The sequence below is a fragment of the Leucoraja erinacea genome, chromosome 5, assembly GCF_028641065.1.
Source record: "Leucoraja erinacea ecotype New England chromosome 5, Leri_hhj_1, whole genome shotgun sequence".
Taxonomy (NCBI): domain Eukaryota; kingdom Metazoa; phylum Chordata; class Chondrichthyes; order Rajiformes; family Rajidae; genus Leucoraja; species Leucoraja erinaceus.
This window is the reverse complement of record NC_073381.1, coordinates 43,635,313-43,649,566: the sequence shown is the minus strand read 5'-3', so window position 1 is coordinate 43,649,566 and position 14,254 is coordinate 43,635,313. Positions and strand designations below refer to the sequence as shown.

Here is a 14,254-nt window from a genome sequence, read left to right as displayed (position 1 = left end):
TTTACATTTATCATAATGTAGAAGGAAGCTGTTCAGCTTACCAGGTGTACGCTAGCTCTTGCAACAATCATAGAAACATAGAAACATAGAAAATAGGTGCAGGAGGAGGCCATTCGGCCCTTCAAGCCAGCACCGCCATTCATTGTGATCATGGCTGATCGTCCCCAATAAATAACCTGTGCCTGCCTTCTCCCCATATCCCTCGATTCCACTAGCCCCTAGAGCTCTATCTAACTCTCTCTTTAATCCATCTAGTGATTTGGCCTCCACTGCCATCTGTGGCAGGGAATTCCACAAATTCACAACTCTCTGGGTGCAAACGTTTTTTCTCACCTCAGTCTTAAATGGCCTCCCCTTTATTCTATGACTGTGGCCCCTGGTTCTGGACTCGCCCAGCATTGGGAACATTTTTCCTGCATCTAGCTTGTCCAGTCCTTTTATAATTTTATATGTTTCTATAGGAACCCCCCTCATCCTTCTAAACTCCAGTGAATACATGCCTAGTCTTTTTAATCTTTCCTCATATGACAGTCCCGCCATCCCAAGGATCAATCTCGTGAACCTACGCTGCACTGCCTCAATCACAAGGATGTCCTTTCTCAAATTAGGAGACCAAAACCGTACGCAATACTCCAGATGTGGTCTTACCAGAGCTCTATACAACTGCAGAAGAACCTCTCTACTCCTATACTGAAATCCTCTTGTTATGAAGGCCAACATTCCGTTAGCTTTCTTCACTGCCTGCTGTACCTGCACGCAAACTTTCAGTGACCGGTGTACAAGGACACCCAGGCTGCATCCCAGAGTGCTTAAGGAAGTAGCCCCAGAAATAGTGGATGCATTAGTGATACTTTATCAAAACTCTTTAGATTCTGGAGTAGTTCCTGAGGATTGGAGGGTAGCTAATGTAACCTCACTTTTTAAAAATGGAGGGAGAGAGAAAACGGGGAATTACAGTTAGTCTAACATCGATAGTGGGGAAAATGCTAGAGTCAGTTTTTAAAGATGGGATAGCAGCACATTTGGAAAGTGGTGAAATTGGACAAAGTCAGCATGGATTTATGAAAGGTAAATCATGTCTGATGAACCTTATAGATTTTTTTGTGGATGTAACTAGTTGAGTGGATAAGGGAGAACCAGTGGATGTATTATATCTGGTCTTTCAGAAGGCTTTCGACAAGGTCCCACATAAGAGATTAGTTTGCAAACTTAAAGCACACGATATTGGGGGTTAGAGAACTGACTGGCAGACAGGAAGCAAAGAGTAGGAGTAAACGGGTCCTTTTCAGAATGGCAGGCAGTGATTAGTGGGGTACCGCAAAGCTCAGTGATGGGACCCCAGCTATTTACAATATATATTAATGATTTGGACGAGGGAATTGAATGCAACATCTCCAAGTTTGCGGATGACACAAAGCTGGGGGGCAGTGTTAGCTCTGAGGAGGATGTTAGGAGGCTGCAAGGTGACTTGGATAGGTTGGGTGAGTGGGCAAATGCATGGCAGATGCAGTATAATGTGGATAAATGTGAGGTTATCCACTTTGGTGGCAACAGGAAAGTAGACTATTATCTGAATGGCGGCCAATTAGGAAAAGGGGAGATGCAACGAGACCTGGGTGTCATTGAAAGTAGACATGCAGGTGCAGCAGGCAGTGAAGAAAGCGAATGGTTTGTTAGCATTCATAGCAAAAGGATTTGAGTATAGGAGCAGGGAGGTTCTACTGCAGTTGTACAGGGTCTCAGTGAGACCACACCTGGAGTATTGCATACAGTTTTGGTCTCCTAATCTGAGGAAAGACATTCTTGCCATAGAGGGAGTACAGAGAAGGTTCGCCAGATTGATTCCTGGGATGGCAGGACTTTCATGTGAATAAAGACTGGATAGACTCGGCTTGTACACGCTAGAATTTAGGAGATTGAGGGGGGGGGATCTTATAGAAACTTACAAAATTCTTAAGGGGTTGGACAGGCTAGATGCAAGAAGATTGTTCCCGATGTTGGGGAAGTCCAGAACAAGGGGTCACAGTTTAAGGATAAGGGGGAAGTCTTTTAGAACCGAGATGAGAAAAAGTTTTTTTTCACACAGAGAGTGGCGAATCTGTGGAATTCTCTGCCACAGAAGGTAGTTGAGGCCAGGTCATTGGCTATATTTAAGAGGGAGTTAGATGTGGCCCTTGTGGCGAAAGGGATCAGGGGGTATGGAGAGAAGGGAGGTACAGGATACTGAGTTGGATGATCAGCAATGATCATATTGAATGGCGTTGCAGGCTCGAAGGGCCGAATGGCCTACTCCTGCACCCATTTTCTATGTTTCACTGTACCTCCCCCTTACCTAACCTAACCCCATTGAGATAATAATCTGTCCCCTTGTTTTTGCCACCAAAGTGGATAACCTCACATTTATCTATATTATACTGCATCTGGCACGCATCTGCCCATTCTGAAAAGGACCCGTTCACTCCTACTCTTTGCCTCCTGCCTGCCAACCAATTTTCTATCCACGTCAACACCCTACCCGCAATACCGTGTGCTCTAATTTTAGTCACCACTCCCGTGCGGGACCTTATCACAGGCACCCCTTCATCCATTTTACTTGTCACATCCTCAAAAAATTCCAGAAGATTAGTCAAGCATGATTTTCCTTTCATAAATCCATGCTGAGTGTTTAATCCTACTTCCTTCTTCCAAATCATTAATATATATGGTAAACAGTTGTGGCACCAACACCGAGCCTTGCGGCACTCCACTCGCCACTGCCTGCCATTCTGAAAAGGACCCGTTCACTCCTACTCTTTGCTTCCTGCCTGCCAACCAATTTTCTATCCACGTCAACACCCTACCCGCAATACCGTGTGCTCTAATTTTAGTCACCACTCCCGTGCGGGACCTTATCAAAGTCACCCCTTCATCCATTTTACTTGTCACATCCTCAAAAAATTCCAGAAGATTAGTCAAGCATGATTTCCTTTCATAAATCCATGCTGACGGACTAATCCTTTTACTGCTATCCAAATGCCCCATTATTACCAATGCGTCCACTATTTCTAGAGCCACCTCCCTGAGGACCCTGGGATGTAGACCATCAGGCCCAGGGGATTTATCATCCTTCAGTCCCATTAGCCTACCCAATACTATTTCTCACCTAATGAAAGTTAGGTCTACGCCGCATCTGCTCCACGGATGAGGCGTTCCACACCAGGACATCTGAAATGACCTCATTATTCAGGGAACAGGGGTTCCCCTCCTCCACCATAGATGAGGCTCGCACCAGGGTCTCTTCCATACCCCGCAACACTGCTCTCTCTCCCCATCCCCCACTCGCAACAAGGGCAAAGTCCCCCTAGTCCTCACCTTTCACCCCACCAGCCGTCACATACAAAAAGTAATCCTCCATCAGCTTCGCCACCTCCAACGTGACCCCACCACTCGCCACATCTTCGCATCTCCCCCCATATCTGCCTTCCACAAAGACCGTTCCCTCCATAACTCCCTTGTCAATTCTTCCCTTCCCTCTCATACCACCCCCTCCCCGGGCACTTTCCCTTGCAACCGCATGAGATGCAACACTTGTCCCTTTACCTCCCCCCTCGACTCCGTTCAAGGACCCAAGCAATCGTTCCAGGTGCGACAGAGGTTTACCTGCATCTCCTCCAACCTCATCTATTGCATCCGCTGCTCTAGATGTCAGCAGATCTATATCGGTGAGACCAAGCGCAGGTTGGGCGATCGTTTCGCCGAACACCTCCGCTCGGTCTGCAATAACCAAGCTGACCTCCCGGTGGCTCAGCACTTCAACTCCCCCTCCCACTCCGTCTCCGACCTCTCTGCCCTGGGTCTCCTCCATGGCCACAGCGAGCAGCACCGGAAATTAGAGGAACAGCACCTCATATTCCGTTTGGAGAGTCTGCATCCTGGGGGCATGAACATCGAATTCTCCCAATTTTGTTAGTCCTTGCTGTCTCCTCCCCTTCCTCAGTCCCCCTGCTGTCTCCTCCCATCCCCCAGCCTTCGGGCTCCTCCTCCTTTTTCCTTTCTTGTCCCCGCCCCCCCCTGCCCCCGATCAGTCTGAAGAAGGGTTTCGGCCCGAAACGTTGCCCATTTCCTTCGCTCCATAGATGCTGTTGCACCCGCTGAGTTTCTCCAGCTTCTTTGTGTACCTTTGTGTTCCTCTACTCCCTTAGATCCTCTGTCCTCCCGTACTTCTGGGAGATTGTTTGTGTCTTCCTTAGTGAAGACAGATCCGAAGTACCTGTTCAACTCTTCTGCCATTTCCTTGTTCCCCATAATAATTTCACCCGTGTCTGCCTTCAAGGGACCAACATTTGACTTTGCTACTCTTTTTCCCCCATAACATATCTAAAGAAGCTTTCACTGTCCTTCTTTATATTCCTGGCCAGCTTCCCCTTGTACTTCATCTTTTCAGCCCATTTTGCCTGTTTTGTTTCATTCTGTTGTCCTATGAAAGTTTCCCAATCCTCTGGCTGTCGGCTACTCTTTGCTGTGTTATACATCTTTACGTTTAGTTTTATTCTATCCCTAACTTCTCTTGTCAGCCACGGTTGCCTCCTACTCCCCTTAGGATCTTTCTTCCTTTTTGGAATGAAATGATCCTGCGTCTTCCGGATTATGCCCAGAAATTCCTGCTAGTATCCCTTTCCAGTCTATCTTGGCCAGCTCCCCTCTCATGCCTTCATAGTCCCCTTTGCTCGACTGCATCACTGATCCTTCTGATTTAACCTTTTATCCTGATTTAATCATATTATAATCACTACCTCCAAGCGGTTCCTTTACCTCGAGTTCTCTTATTAAAAACTGGTTCATTGGACAACACTAAATCCAGAATTGCCTTTTCTTTGGTCCGCTCCATTACAAGCTGCTCTAAGAATCCATCTCGGAGGCATTCTACAAACTCTCTTTCTTGGAGTCCTGAATCAACCTGATTTTCCCAGTCTATCTGCATATTGAAATCCCCCATCACCACTGTGGCATTACCTTTGTTGCATGCCAGTTTTAACTCCTGCTGTAACTTACACCCTACATCCGGGCTACTATTTGGGGGTCTGTAGATAACACCAAATAGTGTCTTCTTGCCTTTGCAATTCCTCACCTCAGTCTACAGTGACTTTACCTCGTCAGTCCCTATGTCTTCCCCGCAAGGGACTGAATTCCATTCCTCACCAGAAGAGCTAACCCCCCCCCCCCCCCACACTATCTGCCCACCTGCCTGTCCTTTCTATTGGATGTATAACCCTGAATATTAAGTTCCCAGGCCCGATCCACCTGCAGCCACGTCTCGGTAATTCGCAACAATGTCATATCTACCAACCTCTAACTGAGCCTCAAGCTCATCTACTTTACTTTACTATTACACTTGGTCATACTCTTCTATCCCTTTGTGAGCTTTCTTTCCCGTTAATTCTGGAGTCATTAACTATCCCCTTACTCCCTTTCCCTTTAACTCCGTCCGAGACTATCCCATTTGACCCCCCAACCTTATTTAGTTTTAAACCACCTGTGTCGCAGTGGCAAACCTGCCTGCCAGAATGCCGGTCCCCCATCTGTTATTCCCAGTACCTCAGTTATCTTCTGTCATCCCTTTTTTTCCACATTCATCATCTCCCCAGCCACCCATGTTAGAGATATTGTACTTGGCCATCAAGCGATGTGGGAGGGAGCATCTCGTGAAAGCTGTGCAGAAGGAAAACATGCAAACTCCACAGCGATAGCACAAGAGATCAGATTCAAGCCTGGGTCACTGGAGCTGCGAGCCAGCAGTGCTCATAGTCATCTTGCGGTCTTGCTCTTGCGCTTTTCTGCCCACAAATAAATATTCATAATCCTTGGATCCCAATATCCAGTACCACTTAAAAATGTTGTGACTATATCTATTTACCTGTCAATTTTTACCGAGGGACTGCTCCTTGAATCACGTCACTTAGGTTTAGGCTTATTATTATCACATGTACCGAGGTACAGAGAAAAGCTTTGTTTTGCATGCTATCCAAACAGATCAGAAAAAACATACATTGGTACCATCAGTTCAAACTCAAGTACAATAGATAGAGCATAGAGTTCCTTAGACAAAGTCCATTGTTCTCAATGGGGTAGATTTGCATCAAACAGTACCCCAGCTGATGGGAAGACTGTTCAGAAGCCAGCTAAGAGAGGGGAGGGAGTTGTTCTTGAGCCTGGCTTTTAAGCTTCTGTACATTCTGCTAGATGGAAGCAGAGAGAAGGAGGATTGACTGGAGGGGGGGTCACTCCTTTGATTATCTTGGCTGCATTTCCAAGGCAGCATGAAGTGTAGATGGCGTCAATGAAAGAAGTTTCAACAAAATACATACTGAGAAATTTCCTCAAGAATCTTTCCTAGTCATCACCAATAGATGGTGCTGAATAAACAGTTTAGAATGTATGTTTCCAAAATTGAAGCAATTTCAGTTGATATTTTTTGTTCAGTAAATGTAGCGCTTACTTTCTTTTCAATATAATTCAGTTTTCACAGACAATTTTACATAGAAATTGGCATTTGAATACATAATTCAGGCCAGTCTTTGCTGGTGGATCAATAATTCCGATGCCATGGCCCATTGGCTTTGTCTAATGCATGTTTAAATGCAGACTTGATCGATCGTACATTCCTCAATTCCACAACCCTATTTAGAAATACAAAATGTTTATTTTGCCTTGTGCCATGAATCTCATATTTAACCTTGTAACTATCATAACCTGCCACTTTAAGAGCTATTGACCACCAATTGAATGTCCTGTCCAGTCACAATTTTAAATAGTTCACTCAAATCACTCCCATATCTTGATTTCAAAAGAAAACAACTTCACTTTGATTTTTATCTTTTCTCAGTTCTGAAGAAAGGTTATTGACGGAAAACTCCCCTCTGTTCTAATGCTGTCTGACCTGCTGAATATATACGAGTCTTCCAGTGAAAGTCTTCCTTTCACTTGGTAATTCCTCAGATAAGTGAATGCATTGCACTGTCCCCTCTCTGTGCTTCAACATCAGCTTACATTACAAAACATAATTTTTTTCCGTATATCAGTAATCTTTTCTATATGCAATATTATATTTGCCTGACACAAATTCGATATTTTGTTTGCTGCTTTAGAGAAATTACTCACTTGTAATGTTTGTCATGTCATGTGAATTTGATATGCAAAACCCTCTTCCTCATTATTCATCACTTCCCCTATTTATAGTGCATATATTGACTGCGGCTTTGTAGCTTTTGGGGATGGTCTGTGGATGTAATGAGGTGTTCACTTGATTTATGAGAATCTTAACTATAATTTCTTTGAATAATAAATGGCATAAATTGTTCTTCCCAAATTCCTACTACTACAAACATAATCATTATATTTATGTTTGTACCTTGAATTTATACTCTGAGAATGAGTTCCTCTGTTGAAGCTGTTCATAGGGGTTGGAGATTGCAACCTTCACATGGTCCGCCCTTTTGCGACGAATGCAAGCAACCCGGTGTGCACAATCAAATAAGATCAAATAGAACAAGTTGTCCTACAATTTTTGGCTGTGCCAGCCATACGCAAGAAGAAGAAGCTGTTCATAAATTTTTTCCCAATGGCTGCAGTTGGACCAGTCACCATCTGCAAATTCTCTTCCACTCCAAGTCGCACACCTTACTGATTGGGAATAATTTTTGCTCATTCTTTGGTATTGCAGAGTCCACATATTGGAACTCTGCAACTAACTGAAGAGTGTGCATATCTTCCAAATGGACGCAGCAGCTGCCTTTTCATCTTCGAAGCACAATTAAATATTGTCAATAAATATTGTCAATGCTTGCCTCACCATCGATGCCTGGGTACTTAACTGAAATAGTTAAAACTCCAGCTCGGTCTCTGCTAAGGATAAGATGTAGGATAATAATAGACTGTGCCAGTGTGCACAATATTTAGATTGGCTGAAGGCTGATTGCTTGTTTTCCTGATTCCCATGCTCAGAGAGCCAACATTTATTGGATGAATTGGACCTTCTCTGATCCACCAGTGAAAGCCAAGCAAGTTGCCACCCGATTGTGGTGTGGTGGTCGGCAATATTTTCAAAGTACTGGAGTGTTGCAACTGTAGAGAATCCTTGAAACTGAAAGTTTGTCCTTGGTGGTTGGGTATTCAATGACCAGCAACTTCAAGAGACTAGTTTAAAAGGCAGCTCCACTTCAGTTTTGAACCTTACAAAGAAAGGATATAAGCACATTACAACCTGGGCCCTTCCTCCAATAGAAATTGCAATGAAACAACTGAGGCAGAGGCGTTTTACATTTCAGTTCGGAGCACTGCAAGATTCCCAGTCAAATCATCCAGCAAGAAAAGGAGAAGGCAATCGGTGGGAATGTTGTAAGGAACCTTCTTTGTGCTTCCTTTCAATTGGATGATTATGCCCTCTAAAATTATTGTTTTCCTTGACTGTAATCACCCTCCCTCGGCCTGTTCCACGAAATGTTCCTTTATTCACATTCAGCCATGAATGCAGGCCAAAGTAGTGAATCAATGTAATGTACCCATTGAGTATAATATGCGCCATCACACCTCATTCAGACTCCATAGTAACACTTGGTATTGGTCACTTATTCCTCACAATAAAAAAGACTGTTTAAACATAATTTAACGTGAGTAGAGGAACCTATAAATCTGGGCATAGAGGAAAGAGATTGACAGATGGGTGGATTTGCCTAGTGTATAATGAAGTATGGATCTTTGTCCAGTGACCTTTTCAATATATTAATTTAGTCACTATTAAAGTAATGTACAACAAAGCATCTCACATGAAGTTCCTTCCAATGAAGGTTCCACATAAAGGCTTCATGCAGGATACTGTTGCAATTTATTTTTTACCAGTGTTTCTTTACTTGTGTGTAGATAATGCCCTTTGGTCCATTATCAATACGGAAAGACCCACCATTATTTACTTGCAGCATACAATGGGTTAATATGACTCCATATGTTTTGTTTCAATTATAATTGCATATTTACACCTATTTTAGTTGATGTTATAACTAATAGATATATATATAATCCCTATATCTCTCACTCTTTTGGGGAAGACCTTTCTACATACGACATTTGCTGTCCATTAGTTTTTCATTGTGATTTCCAGTTCAACACATGGTCACACGGTTAACCTAAAACTTATGTTCTCTACTTAAATATTACATATAGTTTTGATGTATTGTGCGCTTTTATCAGACACTTCCTTTGGAAATTGATGAATCCAATTTTTTGTCAGTCTGCCTGCATGACTGGAGCTCTGTCACAGTTCATTTCTGCACTGCATCTGTGGGCTGAATGTCTCCATTGAGCCATGATGATCAGTTCCAAATGCAGAAGACAATGTGAAGCCTGCTAATAGCATCATACTAGACTAAATGGGACTTGTTGGGTCCCATGTTCAAACGGGAGGGCTGGTCCCCCGATGCAGTATGGGTACTGTGGGCTGAAGGGACTGGTTAGTATAGACATTATGGGCCAAATGGATTCTTGAGGTGGCAGCTCGGTCACTCAAGCCTGATGTGCTGGCAGCTCATTAACGGCTGGTAGGCTAACAGTTGACTCACGGCCATTCTTTGAAATTCCACTTCAAGCAGGGTGTAAGGCAACAAAATTCAAATGCAGTTTCCTACCATTTCAAGCAGGGTGCAAAGCCACCAAATTCAAGTGCAGCTTCTTACCACTTCAAGCAGGGTGCAAGGCCACCGAATTCAAATGCAGTTTCCAACCACTTCAAGCAGGGCGCAGGGCCACCAAACTCAAGTGCTGTTTCCTGCCACTTCAAGCAGGGTGCAAGACCACCAAATTCAAGTGCAGTTTCATGCCATTTCAATTTCAAGACAACCACATTCAAATGCAGTTTCATACCATTTCAATCAGGGTGAAACCACCATAAAACCACTATAAAACCGCACAAAACACCACACTCACAGTTCAGTAGACATTCAGTGTGTTCAGTTGATTAACAGCTCAGACCGTCGTGACGTTTCTCTCCACATCCTGCAGAGACTGAGCCACACACACACTTATGGGTTTTATAATCCCTCCCCCTCTGGAAGGGGCGTGGCCTTCATGGCATGATTGACAGTAGAGAGATTCTCAAAACATTTTTTTTAACACTAACACCACTTTTATTTTTAATTGATGGGAAGAATCTTCTGCACCTGATGAGTGGTGAGGAACTGAGTAAGATGGCCAAAAATCACAGCTGTAAGTGGTAGCGTTTTATCTAAAATCAATATTCGTGCAAACAGGAAGTTGTCAAGTTTCCACCAACAACAGCCATTTTTTTTGCCGTGCAGCCTTTCAAAGAAGTTACCACCACCAACAACAGCCATTTGTTTTTGCAGTGCAACCTTTCAAAGCAGTTACCACCACCAACAGCCATTTTTTTTTGCAGTGCAACCTTTCAAAGCAGTTACCTCCACCAACAACAGCCATTTTTTGCAGTGTAGCAGCCTATCAAAGCAGTTACCACCACCAACAACAGCCATTTTTTTTGCATTGCAGCCTTTCAAAGCAGTTACCACCACCAACAGCCATTGTGTCTGCCGTGCAGCCTTTTAAAGCAGTTACCACCACCAACAACAGCCATTTTTTGCAGTGAAGCCTTTCAAAGCAGTTACCACCACCAAACAACAGCCATTGTTTTCCCAGTGCAGCTATTTAAAAGCAGTTACCACCACCAACAGCCATTTTTTTCCAGTGCAGCCTTTTAAAAGCAGTTACCACCACCAACAGCAGCCATTTATTTTCCAGTGCAGCCATTTAAAAGCAGTTATCACCACCAACAGCCTTTTTTTTTTTGCATTGCAGCCTTTGAAAGCTGTCACCACCACAACAACAGCCAAGAGACACTTTTTGCAAGCATTTTAGAACCAATAGAAACTTTTTGCAAGTTTTGGAACCAATAGAGACACTTTCTGCAAGCATTTTAGAACCAAAAGACAAATTCTGCAAGCATTTTAGAACCAAGAGAGACACTTATTGCAAGCATTTTAGAACCAAGAGAGACACTTATTGCAAGCATTTTAGAACCAAGAGACACTTATTGCAAGCATTTTAGAACCGAGAGAGACACTTATTTTATAGACACGTTTTGCAAAAACCAATAGAGACACTTTTTACAAGCATTTTAAAACCAATAGAGACACTTTTTGCAAGCATTTTAGAACCAACAGAGACCCCTTTTGCAAGCATTTTAGAACCAATAGACACTTTTTGCAATCATGTTAGAACCAATAGACACTTTTTGCAAGCATGTTAGAACCAATTAAGGGCACTCACAGTTTTTAGCTAGCATGTTCGAAGGTTACCAATAGAAGCTGGAGACTTTTTGCAGCAGCATTTTGGAAAAGGAAATAGGCAATAGAGCCGACACTTTTTGCAACAAGAAAGGGAAAAGGAGGAGGAGGAGCCCGAAAAGACAATAGAGGGGGAGGAGACACTTTTTGGGAAATTCATTTCATAAAAAACAATAGAGACACTTTTTCCAAGCATTTGTGGCCATGGAACCAATAGAGAGGTCGGACACTTTTGGGAGGGGAGTTGTAACCGGGAGCATTTCACTATTGCGTCCGCTGCTCTAGAACCAGCAGACAGAGGTGAGACACTTTTTTCGCAAGCATTTTCCGAACCAATGGACACTTTTTCTCAAGCATTTTAGAACCACCCGGTTGGTGAAGCATGGTGCCACCTTGGGCTCGACTTTGCGTCCTCAACCGGAAATTGGAGACACTTTTTGTAAGCATTTTGGAACCTTTAGAGACTTTTTGCAACCATTTTTGAAACAATAGACACTTTTTGCAACCATTTTAGAACCACATTAAGGGCATTCACAGTTGAGTAGGCATGTGTTCAGTGTTAGTGTTATTCACAGCTCAGAGAGACGTGACCCTCAGGCTTCCTCCATCTTGCAGAGACTGAGTGAGGCACACCACTTCCTGGTTTTATAGTCCCTCCCCCTCCTTCCAGCAGGGGCAGCAGAGAGAATGGGGAATTTTGTAAAAACATTAATATCTCTCTCATTTTTCATTGACGGGAAAAATCCTCTGCACCCGTAAGGCGGAGGGGGGCTCTGAGCGAGGTGGCCAAAAATGACAGCCGTAGGTGGCGGCGTTCTGTCGGAAATCGCAGCACAGTGGGCCAAAAGCGTTCAAGATCAGAGTTTTAGTAATATAGATTCTTTGAGCATTATTGTGTATCAGATGTCATGAGAAGAAATTGCAGGAGTCCTGGCTGAAATATATGATTCATCACAAGACGCAGGTGAGGTGCCGGACGAAAGCAGGGCCGCTAAAGTTGTGCCACCATTTAATGTGGTGCAATGAAAAAAAACTTGTAACAATGGACCACGAAGCCTAACATTTGTAATAGGAAAATTACTGGAGGGGATTGTGAGGGATAAGATATACTTGCATTTGGAAAAATGGGTTGATTAGGGAGTTGATTAGTTAGTATGGTTTAGTGTGTGGGAGATATTGTCTCAGGGATTTCATTGAGTTTTTTAAAGAAGTAACCAAGAAGGTTGATAAGGGCATGACTGTAGACATTATCTCTATGGACTTTAGCAAAGCCTTTGACAAGAATCCACAAGCTAGGCTGCTCTGGCATGTTATATCACATGTGGTCTAGGGCAAGCTAACCTACTCGATTCGGAATTGGCTTCATGATGGAAAACAAAGTATGGTGATTGAATTATTTTGTTTGGATTGGAGGACAGTGACCAGTGGTGTTCCTTGGGGATCGATATTTGATCCATTACAGATCATCATCCATGACAACAATCTGGATAAGAATGTACAAGGCAAAAAGGGCCATCAATAAAATGAATGCACATTATCTTTTTCCGGGGAAGGGCAATTAAAAATGAGGGTAGGAGGCCAAAGGTTTAAAAGGGACAGGGGGTAGTGCTCATATTGAATGAGCTGCTTAGAATGTGGTCTATGCAGGTGCAGTAACAATATTTAAAAGTCATTTACACAGGTACATGGATTGGAAATATTTAGACGGATGTGGGCGAATGTGAGCAAATGGGAGCAAAACACAAAGTGCTCGAGGAACTCAGTGAACAGGCAGCACCAGGGGAGAGAATGGATAGGTGACGTTTTGGCACGGGACCATTCATTAAACTGATTGGAGTAGGGAGGAGAATCCTGGAAAAGATTTGGAGAGGGGCACGGTCTGGCAAGTGATTGGTGGATACAGGTGAGGTAGCTTTGATTGGCAGATTGGAGGAGTGTGTGACAAAAGCTGGAGTTGAAAAGGAGACAAGGCTGTTGGTTGAGAAAAGGAGAGGCAGAGTGAAGTGTAAAGCTGTAGTGAAGGATGAGGGTGGAAGGAGATGGGAAGAGGAAAGTGGGGAGATAAAAGAGAAATGGGAGACTGAGATGAGAATAGTGTACGGAGGGTAAAGGACAGAGTGCTGATGGAGAGGATTGGTCATGAAGCCCAGTTTGGGTTTTGGGCTTCAGAAATGCCACCGAATGGAAAGACTGGGAGGTCATGTTGAACTTTGATAGACAATCAGACAGAGCTTTGCCTCAAAATCTGTTTCTCAATTAAAGGAAATAAAAGTCCAATGGAGGCCACAGGGGAGAGACATTACTTGATTCGTATATAGAATTGCCTCACCAAGACATAATGAGAAAATCTGGGATTGTTCACTTTGTAGTTTGTCATAGTCATACAGCACACAAACAGGCCCTTGAGCCCAAATGATCCATGCCAACCAAGATACCTCATCTAAACTAGACCAATTTGTCCACATTTGGCCCATACTCCCCCTGAACCTTTCATATCCATGTATCTGTCCAAGTGTTAGAAATGCTGTTATGTTATATTACCTGCCTCAATTACCTCATCTGGTAGCTCATTCCATATACCCTCCACCCCCTCAGTGAAAAGATTTCCCCTCAGGTTCCTATTAAACCTTGTTCTTCTCACCTTACACCTATGTTCTTTGGTTCCTGGGTGTGCATATTTCCGACGATCTTTCCTGGACCCAGAACACTGATGTAATCATAAAGAAAGCACATCAGCGCCTCTACTTCCTGAGAAGATTACAGAGATTCGGTATGTCAAAGAGGATTCTCTTGAACTTCTACAGGTGCACATTAGAGACCATACTGACCGGTTGCATCGTGGCCTGGTTCGGCAACTTAAACGTCCAGGAGCAGAAAAGACTACAAAAAGTTGTGACCACTGCCCAGTCCGTCACCAGCTCTGACCT

The 14,254-nt window shown here is 43.6% G+C and overlaps 1 protein-coding gene across 23 annotated transcripts in view; it reads left to right on the top strand.

Moving 5' to 3' along the window:
* Nucleotides 1-14,254, top strand: part of dtnba (dystrobrevin, beta a) — a 446,182-nt gene that overhangs the window by 232,042 nt on the left and 199,886 nt on the right. The window lies entirely within an intron of this gene.